The sequence below is a fragment of the Lampetra planeri genome, chromosome 4 (assembly GCF_965212315.1).
Source record: "Lampetra planeri chromosome 4, kcLamPlan1.2.h2, whole genome shotgun sequence".
Lineage (NCBI taxonomy): Eukaryota > Metazoa > Chordata > Hyperoartia > Petromyzontiformes > Petromyzontidae > Lampetra > Lampetra planeri.
In genome coordinates, this window is record NC_136110.1 from 15,116,383 (window position 1) to 15,128,732 (window position 12,350).

Here is a 12,350-nt window from a genome sequence, read left to right on the forward strand (position 1 = left end):
GCGGGTCACAACAACACACTCACCCACTCACTACCCTGCAGGTCAGAACACACACTCACCCACTCACCACACTGCGGGTCACAACAACACACTCACCACACCGCAGGTCTCAACAACACACTCACCCACAAAGTCACCCACCCACTCACCACGCTGCACTTTCTCTCTCCCTCGCACTGCTCCACTGTAAAAAGTCCCTCGTCACACGAGTACCATCATCTCTTTTCCCAAGCTCTTACAACATCAACCTTGGCTCAATTCAATAAACGTGTTAGCGCTTGTTTATTCCTACTTCGATAGTGCTGTTTGTCGCTGACCGCTTGTCGTTTTTGGCTTTAAGATCTGTACAGCCCCGTACGGGACTGCCGTCGGAAACTGCGGCCTCGAGGTAAAAACCTTCAGCCTGGCAGCGGCAGGAACAGCGCTGCCATGTGGATGAAGGCGCCATGAGGCAGCGGCTGGGACCCTGCTGAGTGGGGGGGGGGTGATGGCGGCGATGTTCGCGCTGCGCCTCGTCTCCGTGGAGCCGCAGCAGTCGCGGATTCCGCGCGCGGAGCTCGACGCCACGCGGAGCGAGTTCCGCGGCGGGGACGCTGCGGCGACGGCGCCCGTGCTGCGCCTGTTCGGCTCCACGCCGGCCGGTAGCTCCCCACCACATTCACTACCTACTCACCACATTCACTACCTACCCACCACATTCACTACCTACTCACCACATTCACTACCTACTCACCACATTCACTACCTACCCACCACATTCACTACCTACTCACCACATTCACTACCTACTCACCACATTCACTACCTACCCACCACATTCACTACCTACCCACCACATTCACTACCTACTCACCACATTCACTACCTACTCACCACATTCACTACCTACCCACCACATTCACTACCTACCCACCACATTCACTACCTACCCACCACATTCACTACCTACTCGCCACATTCACTACCTACTCACCACATTCACTACCTACTCACCACATTCACTACCTACTCACCACATTCACTACCTACCCACCGCATTCACTACCTACTCACCACATTCACTACCTACTCACCACATTCACTACCTACCCACCACATTCACTACCTACTCGCCACATTCACTACCTACTCACACATTCACTACCTACTCACCACATTCACTACCTACTCACCACATTCACTACCTACCCACCACATTCACTACCTACTCACCACATTCACTACCTACTCACACATTCACTACCTACTCACCACATTCACTACCTACTCACCACATTCACCACCTACTCACCACATTCACTACCCACTCAACACATTCACTACCCACTCACCACATTCACTACCTACTCACCACACCACTCACCACATTCACTACCTACTCACCACATTCACTACCTACTCACTACATTTACTACCTACTCACCACATTCACTCACCACATTCACTACCTACTCACCACATTCACTACCTACTCACCACATTCACTACCTACTCACCACACCACTCACCACATTCACTACCTACTCACAACATTCACTACCTACTCACCACATTCACTACCTACTCACACATTCACTACCTACTCACCACACCACTCACCACATTCACTACCTACTCACCACATTCACTACCTACTCACCACATTCACTACCTACTCACACATTCACTACCTACTCACCACATTCACTACCTACTCACCACATTCACTACCCACTCACCACATTCATTACCTCCACCACATTCACTACCTGCTCACCATATTCACTACCTACTCACCCCATTCACTCCCTACTCACCACACCACTCACCACATTCACTACCTACTCACCACATTCACTACATACTCACCACATTCACTACCTACTCACCACTCACCACATTCACTACCTACTCACCACATTCACTACCTACTCACCACATTCATTACCAACTCACCACACCACTTGCTACATTCACTACCTACTTACCACATTTACTACCTACTCACCACATTCACTACCCACTCACCACATTCACTACCTACTCACCACATTCATTACCAACTCACCACACCACTTGCTACATTCACTACCTACTCACCACACCACTCACCACATTCACTACCTACTCACCACATTCACTCACCACATTCACTACCTACTCACCACATTCATTACCTACTCACCACATTCACTACCCACTCACCACATTCATTACCTCCTCACCACATTCACTACCTGCTCACCATATTCACTACCTACTCACCCCATTCACTCCCTACTCACCACACCACTCACCACATTCACTACCTACTCACCACATTCACTACATACTCACCACATTCACTACCTACTCACCACTCACCACATTCACTACCTACTCACCACATTCACTACCTACTCACCACATTCATTACCAACTCACCACACCACTTGCTACATTCACTACCTACTTACCACATTCACGACCTACTCACCACATTCACTACCCACTCACCGCATTCACTACCCACTCACCACATTCACTACCCACTCACCACATTCACTACATACTCACCACATTCACTACCTACTCACCACTCACCACATTCACTACCTACTCACCACATTCACTACCTACTCACCACACCACTCACCACATTCACTACCTACTCACCACATTCACTACCTACTCACCACATTCACTACCTACTCACCACATTCACTACCTACTCACCACACCACTCACCACATTAACTACCTACTCACCACACCACTCACCACATTCACTACCTATTCACCACATTCACTACCTACTCACCACATTCACTACCTACTCACCACACCACTCACCACATTCATTACCTACTCACCACATTCACTACATACTCACCACATTCACTACCTACTCACCACATTCACTACCTACGCACCACATTCACTACCTACTCACCACATTCACTACCTACTCACACATTCACTACCTACTCACCACATTCACTACCTACTCACCACATTCACTACCTACTCACACATTCACTACCTACTCACCACATTCACCACCTCACCACATTCACTACCTACTCACCACATTCACTACCTACTCACCACACCACTCACCACATTCACTACCTACTCACCACATTCACTACCTACTGACCACATTCACTACCTACTCACCACACCACTCACCCATTCACTACCTACTCACCACATTCACTACCTACTCACCACACCACTCACCACATTCACTACCTACTCACCACATTCACTACCTACCCACCACATTCACTACCTTCTCACCACTCACCACGTTCACTACCTACTCACCACATTCACTACCTACTCACCACATTCACTACCTACTCACCACCCCAATCAACACATTCACTACCTACTCACCACATTCACTACCTACTCACCACATTCACTCACCACATTCACTATCTACTCACCACATTCACTCACCACATTCCCTACTTACTCACACATTCACTACCTACTCACCACATTCACCACCTACTCACCACATTCATTACCAACTCACCACACCACTTGCTACATTCACTACCTACTCACCACACCACTCACCACATTCACTACCTACTCACCACATTCACTCACCACATTCACTACCTACTCACCACATTCATTACCTACTCACCACATTCACTACCCACTCACCACATTCATTACCTCCTCACCACATTCACTACCTGCTCACCATATTCACTACCTACTCACCCCATTCACTCCCTACTCACCACACCACTCACCACATTCACTACCTACTCACCACATTCACTACATACTCACCACATTCACTACCTACTCACCACTCACCACTCACCACATTCACTACCTACTCACCACATTCACTACCTACTCACCACATTCATTACCAACTCACCACACCACTTGCTACATTCACTACCTACTTACCACATTCACTACCTACTCACCACATTCACTACCTACCCACCACATTCACTACCTACTCACCACATTCACTACCTACTCACCACATTCACTACCTACCCACCACATTCACTACCTACCCACCACATTCACTACCTACTCACCACATTCACTACCTACTCACCACATTCACTACCTACCCACCACATTCACTACCTACCCACCACATTCACTACCTACCCACCACATTCACTACCTACTCGCCACATTCACTACCTACTCACCACATTCACTACCTACTCACCACATTCACTACCTACTCACCACATTCACTACCTACCCACCGCATTCACTACCTACTCACCACATTCACTACCTACTCACCACATTCACTACCTACCCACCACATTCACTACCTACTCGCCACATTCACTACCTACTCACACATTCACTACCTACTCACCACATTCACTACCTACTCACCACATTCACTACCTACCCACCACATTCACTACCTACTCACCACATTCACTACCTACTCACACATTCACTACCTACTCACCACATTCACTACCTACTCACCACATTCACCACCTACTCACCACATTCACTACCCACTCAACACATTCACTACCCACTCACCACATTCACTACCTACTCACCACACCACTCACCACATTCACTACCTACTCACCACATTCACTACCTACTCACTACATTTACTACCTACTCACCACATTCACTCACCACATTCACTACCTACTCACCACATTCACTACCTACTCACCACATTCACTACCTACTCACCACACCACTCACCACATTCACTACCTACTCACAACATTCACTACCTACTCACCACATTCACTACCTACTCACACATTCACTACCTACTCACCACACCACTCACCACATTCACTACCTACTCACCACATTCACTACCTACTCACCACATTCACTACCTACTCACACATTCACTACCTACTCACCACATTCACTACCTACTCACCACATTCACTACCCACTCACCACATTCATTACCTCCTCACCACATTCACTACCTGCTCACCATATTCACTACCTACTCACCCCATTCACTCCCTACTCACCACACCACTCACCACATTCACTACCTACTCACCACATTCACTACATACTCACCACATTCACTACCTACTCACCACTCACCACATTCACTACCTACTCACCACATTCACTACCTACTCACCACATTCATTACCAACTCACCACACCACTTGCTACATTCACTACCTACTTACCACATTTACTACCTACTCACCACATTCACTACCCACTCACCACATTCACTACCTACTCACCACATTCATTACCAACTCACCACACCACTTGCTACATTCACTACCTACTCACCACACCACTCACCACATTCACTACCTACTCACCACATTCACTCACCACATTCACTACCTACTCACCACATTCATTACCTACTCACCACATTCACTACCCACTCACCACATTCATTACCTCCTCACCACATTCACTACCTGCTCACCATATTCACTACCTACTCACCCCATTCACTCCCTACTCACCACACCACTCACCACATTCACTACCTACTCACCACATTCACTACATACTCACCACATTCACTACCTACTCACCACTCACCACATTCACTACCTACTCACCACATTCACTACCTACTCACCACATTCATTACCAACTCACCACACCACTTGCTACATTCACTACCTACTTACCACATTCACGACCTACTCACCACATTCACTACCCACTCACCGCATTCACTACCCACTCACCACATTCACTACCCACTCACCACATTCACTACATACTCACCACATTCACTACCTACTCACCACTCACCACATTCACTACCTACTCACCACATTCACTACCTACTCACCACACCACTCACCACATTCACTACCTACTCACCACATTCACTACCTACTCACCACATTCACTACCTACTCACCACATTCACTACCTACTCACCACACCACTCACCACATTAACTACCTACTCACCACACCACTCACCACATTCACTACCTATTCACCACATTCACTACCTACTCACCACATTCACTACCTACTCACCACACCACTCACCACATTCATTACCTACTCACCACATTCACTACATACTCACCACATTCACTACCTACTCACCACATTCACTACCTACGCACCACATTCACTACCTACTCACCACATTCACTACCTACTCACACATTCACTACCTACTCACCACATTCACTACCTACTCACCACATTCACTACCTACTCACACATTCACTACCTACTCACCACATTCACCACCTCACCACATTCACTACCTACTCACCACATTCACTACCTACTCACCACACCACTCACCACATTCACTACCTACTCACCACATTCACTACCTACTGACCACATTCACTACCTACTCACCACACCACTCACCCATTCACTACCTACTCACCACATTCACTACCTACTCACCACACCACTCACCACATTCACTACCTACTCACCACATTCACTACCTACCCACCACATTCACTACCTTCTCACCACTCACCACGTTCACTACCTACTCACCACATTCACTACCTACTCACCACATTCACTACCTACTCACCACCCCAATCAACACATTCACTACCTACTCACCACATTCACTACCTACTCACCACATTCACTCACCACATTCACTATCTACTCACCACATTCACTCACCACATTCCCTACTTACTCACACATTCACTACCTACTCACCACATTCACCACCTACTCACCACATTCATTACCAACTCACCACACCACTTGCTACATTCACTACCTACTCACCACACCACTCACCACATTCACTACCTACTCACCACATTCACTCACCACATTCACTACCTACTCACCACATTCATTACCTACTCACCACATTCACTACCCACTCACCACATTCATTACCTCCTCACCACATTCACTACCTGCTCACCATATTCACTACCTACTCACCCCATTCACTCCCTACTCACCACACCACTCACCACATTCACTACCTACTCACCACATTCACTACATACTCACCACATTCACTACCTACTCACCACTCACCACTCACCACATTCACTACCTACTCACCACATTCACTACCTACTCACCACATTCATTACCAACTCACCACACCACTTGCTACATTCACTACCTACTTACCACATTCACTACCTACTCACCACATTCACTACCCACTCACCGCATTCACTACCCACTCACCACATTCACTACCCACTCACCACATTCACTACATACTCACCACATTCACTACCTACTCACCACTCACCACTCACCACATTCACTACCTACTCACCACATTCACTACCTACTCACCACACCACTCACCACATTCACTACCTACTCACCACATTCACTACCTACTCACCACATTCACTACCTACTCACCACATTCACTACCTACTCACCACACCACTCACCACATTAACTACCTACTCACCACACCACTCACCACATTCACTACCTATTCACCACATTCACTACCTACTCACCACATTCACTACCTACTCACCACACCACTCACCACATTCATTACCTACTCACCACATTCACTACATACTCACCACATTCACTACCTACTCACCACATTCACTACCTACGCACCACATTCACTACCTACTCACCACATTCACTACCTACTCACACATTCACTACCTACTCACCACATTCACTACCTACTCACCACATTCACTACCTACTCACCACATTCACTACCTACTCACCACATTCACTACCTACCCACCACATTCACTACCTACTCACCACATTCACTACCTACTCACCACATTCACTACCTACCCACCACATTCACTACCTACCCACCACATTCACTACCTACTCACCACATTCACTACATACTCACCACATTCACTACCTACTCACCACTCACCACATTCACTACCTACTCACCACATTCACTACCTACTCACCACATTCATTACCAACTCACCACACCACTTGCTACATTCACTACCTACTTACCACATTTACTACCTACTCACCACATTCACTACCCACTCACCACATTCACTACCTACTCACCACATTCATTACCAACTCACCACACCACTTGCTACATTCACTACCTACTCACCACACAACTCACCACATTCACTACCTACTCACCACATTCACTCACCACATTCACTACCTACTCACCACATTCATTACCTACTCACCACATTCACTACCCACTCACCACATTCATTACCTCCTCACCACATTCACTACCTGCTCACCATATTCACTACCTACTCACCCCATTCACTCCCTACTCACCACACCACTCACCACATTCACTACCTACTCACCACATTCACTACATACTCACCACATTCACTACCTACTCACCACTCACCACATTCACTACCTACTCACCACATTCACTACCTACTCACCACATTCATTACCAACTCACCACACCACTTGCTACATTCACTACCTACTTACCACATTCACGACCTACTCACCACATTCACTACCCACTCACCGCATTCACTACCCACTCACCACATTCACTACCCACTCACCACATTCACTACATACTCACCACATTCACTACCTACTCACCACTCACCACATTCACTACCTACTCACCACATTCACTACCTACTCACCACACCACTCACCACATTCACTACCTACTCACCACATTCACTACCTACTCACCACATTCACTACCTACTCACCACATTCACTACCTACTCACCACACCACTCACCACATTAACTACCTACTCACCACACCACTCACCACATTCACTACCTATTCACCACATTCACTACCTACTCACCACATTCACTACCTACTCACCACACCACTCACCACATTCATTACCTACTCACCACATTCACTACCTACTCACCACATTCACTACCTACGCACCACATTCACTACCTACTCACCACATTCACTACCTACTCACACATTCACTACCTACTCACCACATTCACTACCTACTCACCACATTCACTACCTACTCACACATTCACTACCTACTCACCACATTCACCACCTCACCACATTCACTACCTACTCACCACATTCACTACCTACTCACCACACCACTCACCACATTCACTACCTACTCACCACATTCACTACCTACTGACCACATTCACTACCTACTCACCACACCACTCACCCATTCACTACCTACTCACCACATTCACTACCTACTCACCACACCACTCACCACATTCACTACCTACTCACCACATTCACTACCTACCCACCACATTCACTACCTTCTCACCACTCACCACGTTCACTACCTACTCACCACATTCACTACCTACTCACCACATTCACTACCTACTCACCACCCCAATCAACACATTCACTACCTACTCACCACATTCACTACCTACTCACCACATTCACTCACCACATTCACTATCTACTCACCACATTCACTCACCACATTCCCTACTTACTCACACATTCACTACCTACTCACCACATTCACCACCTACTCACCACATTCATTACCAACTCACCACACCACTTGCTACATTCACTACCTACTCACCACACCACTCACCACATTCACTACCTACTCACCACATTCACTCACCACATTCACTACCTACTCACCACATTCATTACCTACTCACCACATTCACTACCCACTCACCACATTCATTACCTCCTCACCACATTCACTACCTGCTCACCATATTCACTACCTACTCACCCCATTCACTCCCTACTCACCACACCACTCACCACATTCACTACCTACTCACCACATTCACTACATACTCACCACATTCACTACCTACTCACCACTCACCACTCACCACATTCACTACCTACTCACCACATTCACTACCTACTCACCACATTCATTACCAACTCACCACACCACTTGCTACATTCACTACCTACTTACCACATTCACTACCTACTCACCACATTCACTACCCACTCACCGCATTCACTACCCACTCACCACATTCACTACCCACTCACCACATTCACTACATACTCACCACATTCACTACCTACTCACCACTCACCACTCACCACATTCACTACCTACTCACCACATTCACTACCTACTCACCACACCACTCACCACATTCACTACCTACTCACCACATTCACTACCTACTCACCACATTCACTACCTACTCACCACATTCACTACCTACTCATCACACCACTCACCACATTAACTACCTACTCACCACACCACTCACCACATTCACTACCTATTCACCACATTCACTACCTACTCACCACATTCACTACCTACTCACCACACCACTCACCACATTCATTACCTACTCACCACATTCACTACATACTCACCACATTCACTACCTACTCACCACATTCACTACCTACGCACCACATTCACTACCTACTCACCACATTCACTACCTACTCACACATTCACTACCTACTCACCACATTCACTACCTACTCACCACATTCACTACCTACTCACCACATTCACTACCTACTCACCACATTCACTACCTACTCACCACATTCACCACCTCACCACATTCACTACCTACTCACCACATTCACTACCTACTCACCACACCACTCACCACATTCACTACCTACTCACCACATTCACTACCTACTGACCACATTCACTACCTACTCACCACACCACTCACCCATTCACTACCTACTCACCACATTCACTACCTACTCACCACACCACTCACCACATTCACTACCTACTCACCACATTCACTACCTACCCACCACATTCACTACCTTCTCACCACTCACCACGTTCACTACATACTCACCACATTCACTACCTACTCACCATATTCACTACCTACTCACCACCCCAATCAACACATTCACTACCTACTCACCACATTCACTACCTACTCACCACATTCACTCACCACATTCACTATCTACTCACCACATTCACTCACCACATTCCCTACTTACTCACACATTCACTACCTACTCACCACATTCACCACCTACTCACCACATTCACTACCTACTCACCACATTCACTACCTTCTCACCACATTCACTACCGACTCACCACACCACTCACCACATTAACTACCTGCTCACCACACCACTCACCACATTCATTACCTACTCACCACATTCACTACATACTCACCACATTCACTACCTACTCACCATATTCACTACCTATTCACCACACCACTCACCACATTCACTACCTACTCACCACATTCACCAACTACTCACCACATTCACTACCTACTCACACATTCACTACATACTCACCACATTCACTACTTACTAACCATATTCACTACCTGCTCACCACATTCACTACCTACTCACCACATTCACTACCTACTCACCACATTCACTACTTACTCACAACATTCACTACCTACTCACCACACCACTCACCACATTCACTACCTACTCACCACATTCACTACCTACCCACCACATTCACTACCTACTCACCACACCACTCACTACATTCACTACCTACTCACCACATTCACTGCCTACTCACCACATTCACTACCTACTCACCACATTCACTACCTACTCACCACTCACCACATTCACTACCTACTCACCACCCCACTCACCACATTCACTACCTACTCACCACATTTACTACATACTCACCACATTCACTGCCTACTCACCACTTTCACTCACCACATTCACTACCTACTCACCACATTCACTCACCACATTAACTACCTACTCACCACACCACTCACCACATTCACTGCCTACTCACCACATTCACTACCTACTCACCACATTCACTACCTACTCACCACATTCACTACCAACTCACCACACCACTCACTACATTCACTACCTACTCACCACACCACTCACCACATTCACTACCTACTCACCACATTCACTACCTACGCACCACATTCACTACCTACTCACCACATTCACTACCTACTCACCACATTCACTACATACTCACACATTCACTACCTACTCACCACATTCACTACCTACTCACACATTCACTACCTACTCATCACATTCACCACCTCACCACATTCACTACCTACTCACCACATTCACTACCTACTCACCACACCACTCACTGCATTCACTACCTACTCACCACATTCACTACCTACTGACCACATTCACTACCTACTCACCACACCACTCACCCATTCACTACCTACTCACCACATTCACTACCTACTCACCACATTCACTACCTTCTCACCACATTCACTACCTACTCACCACACCACTCACCACATTAACTACCTACTCACCACACCACTCACCACATGCATTACCTACTCACCACATTCACTACATACTCACCACATTCACTACCTACTCACCATATTCACTACCTATTCACCACACCACTCACCACATTCACTACCTACTCACCACATTCACCAACTACTCACCACATTCACTACCTACTCAC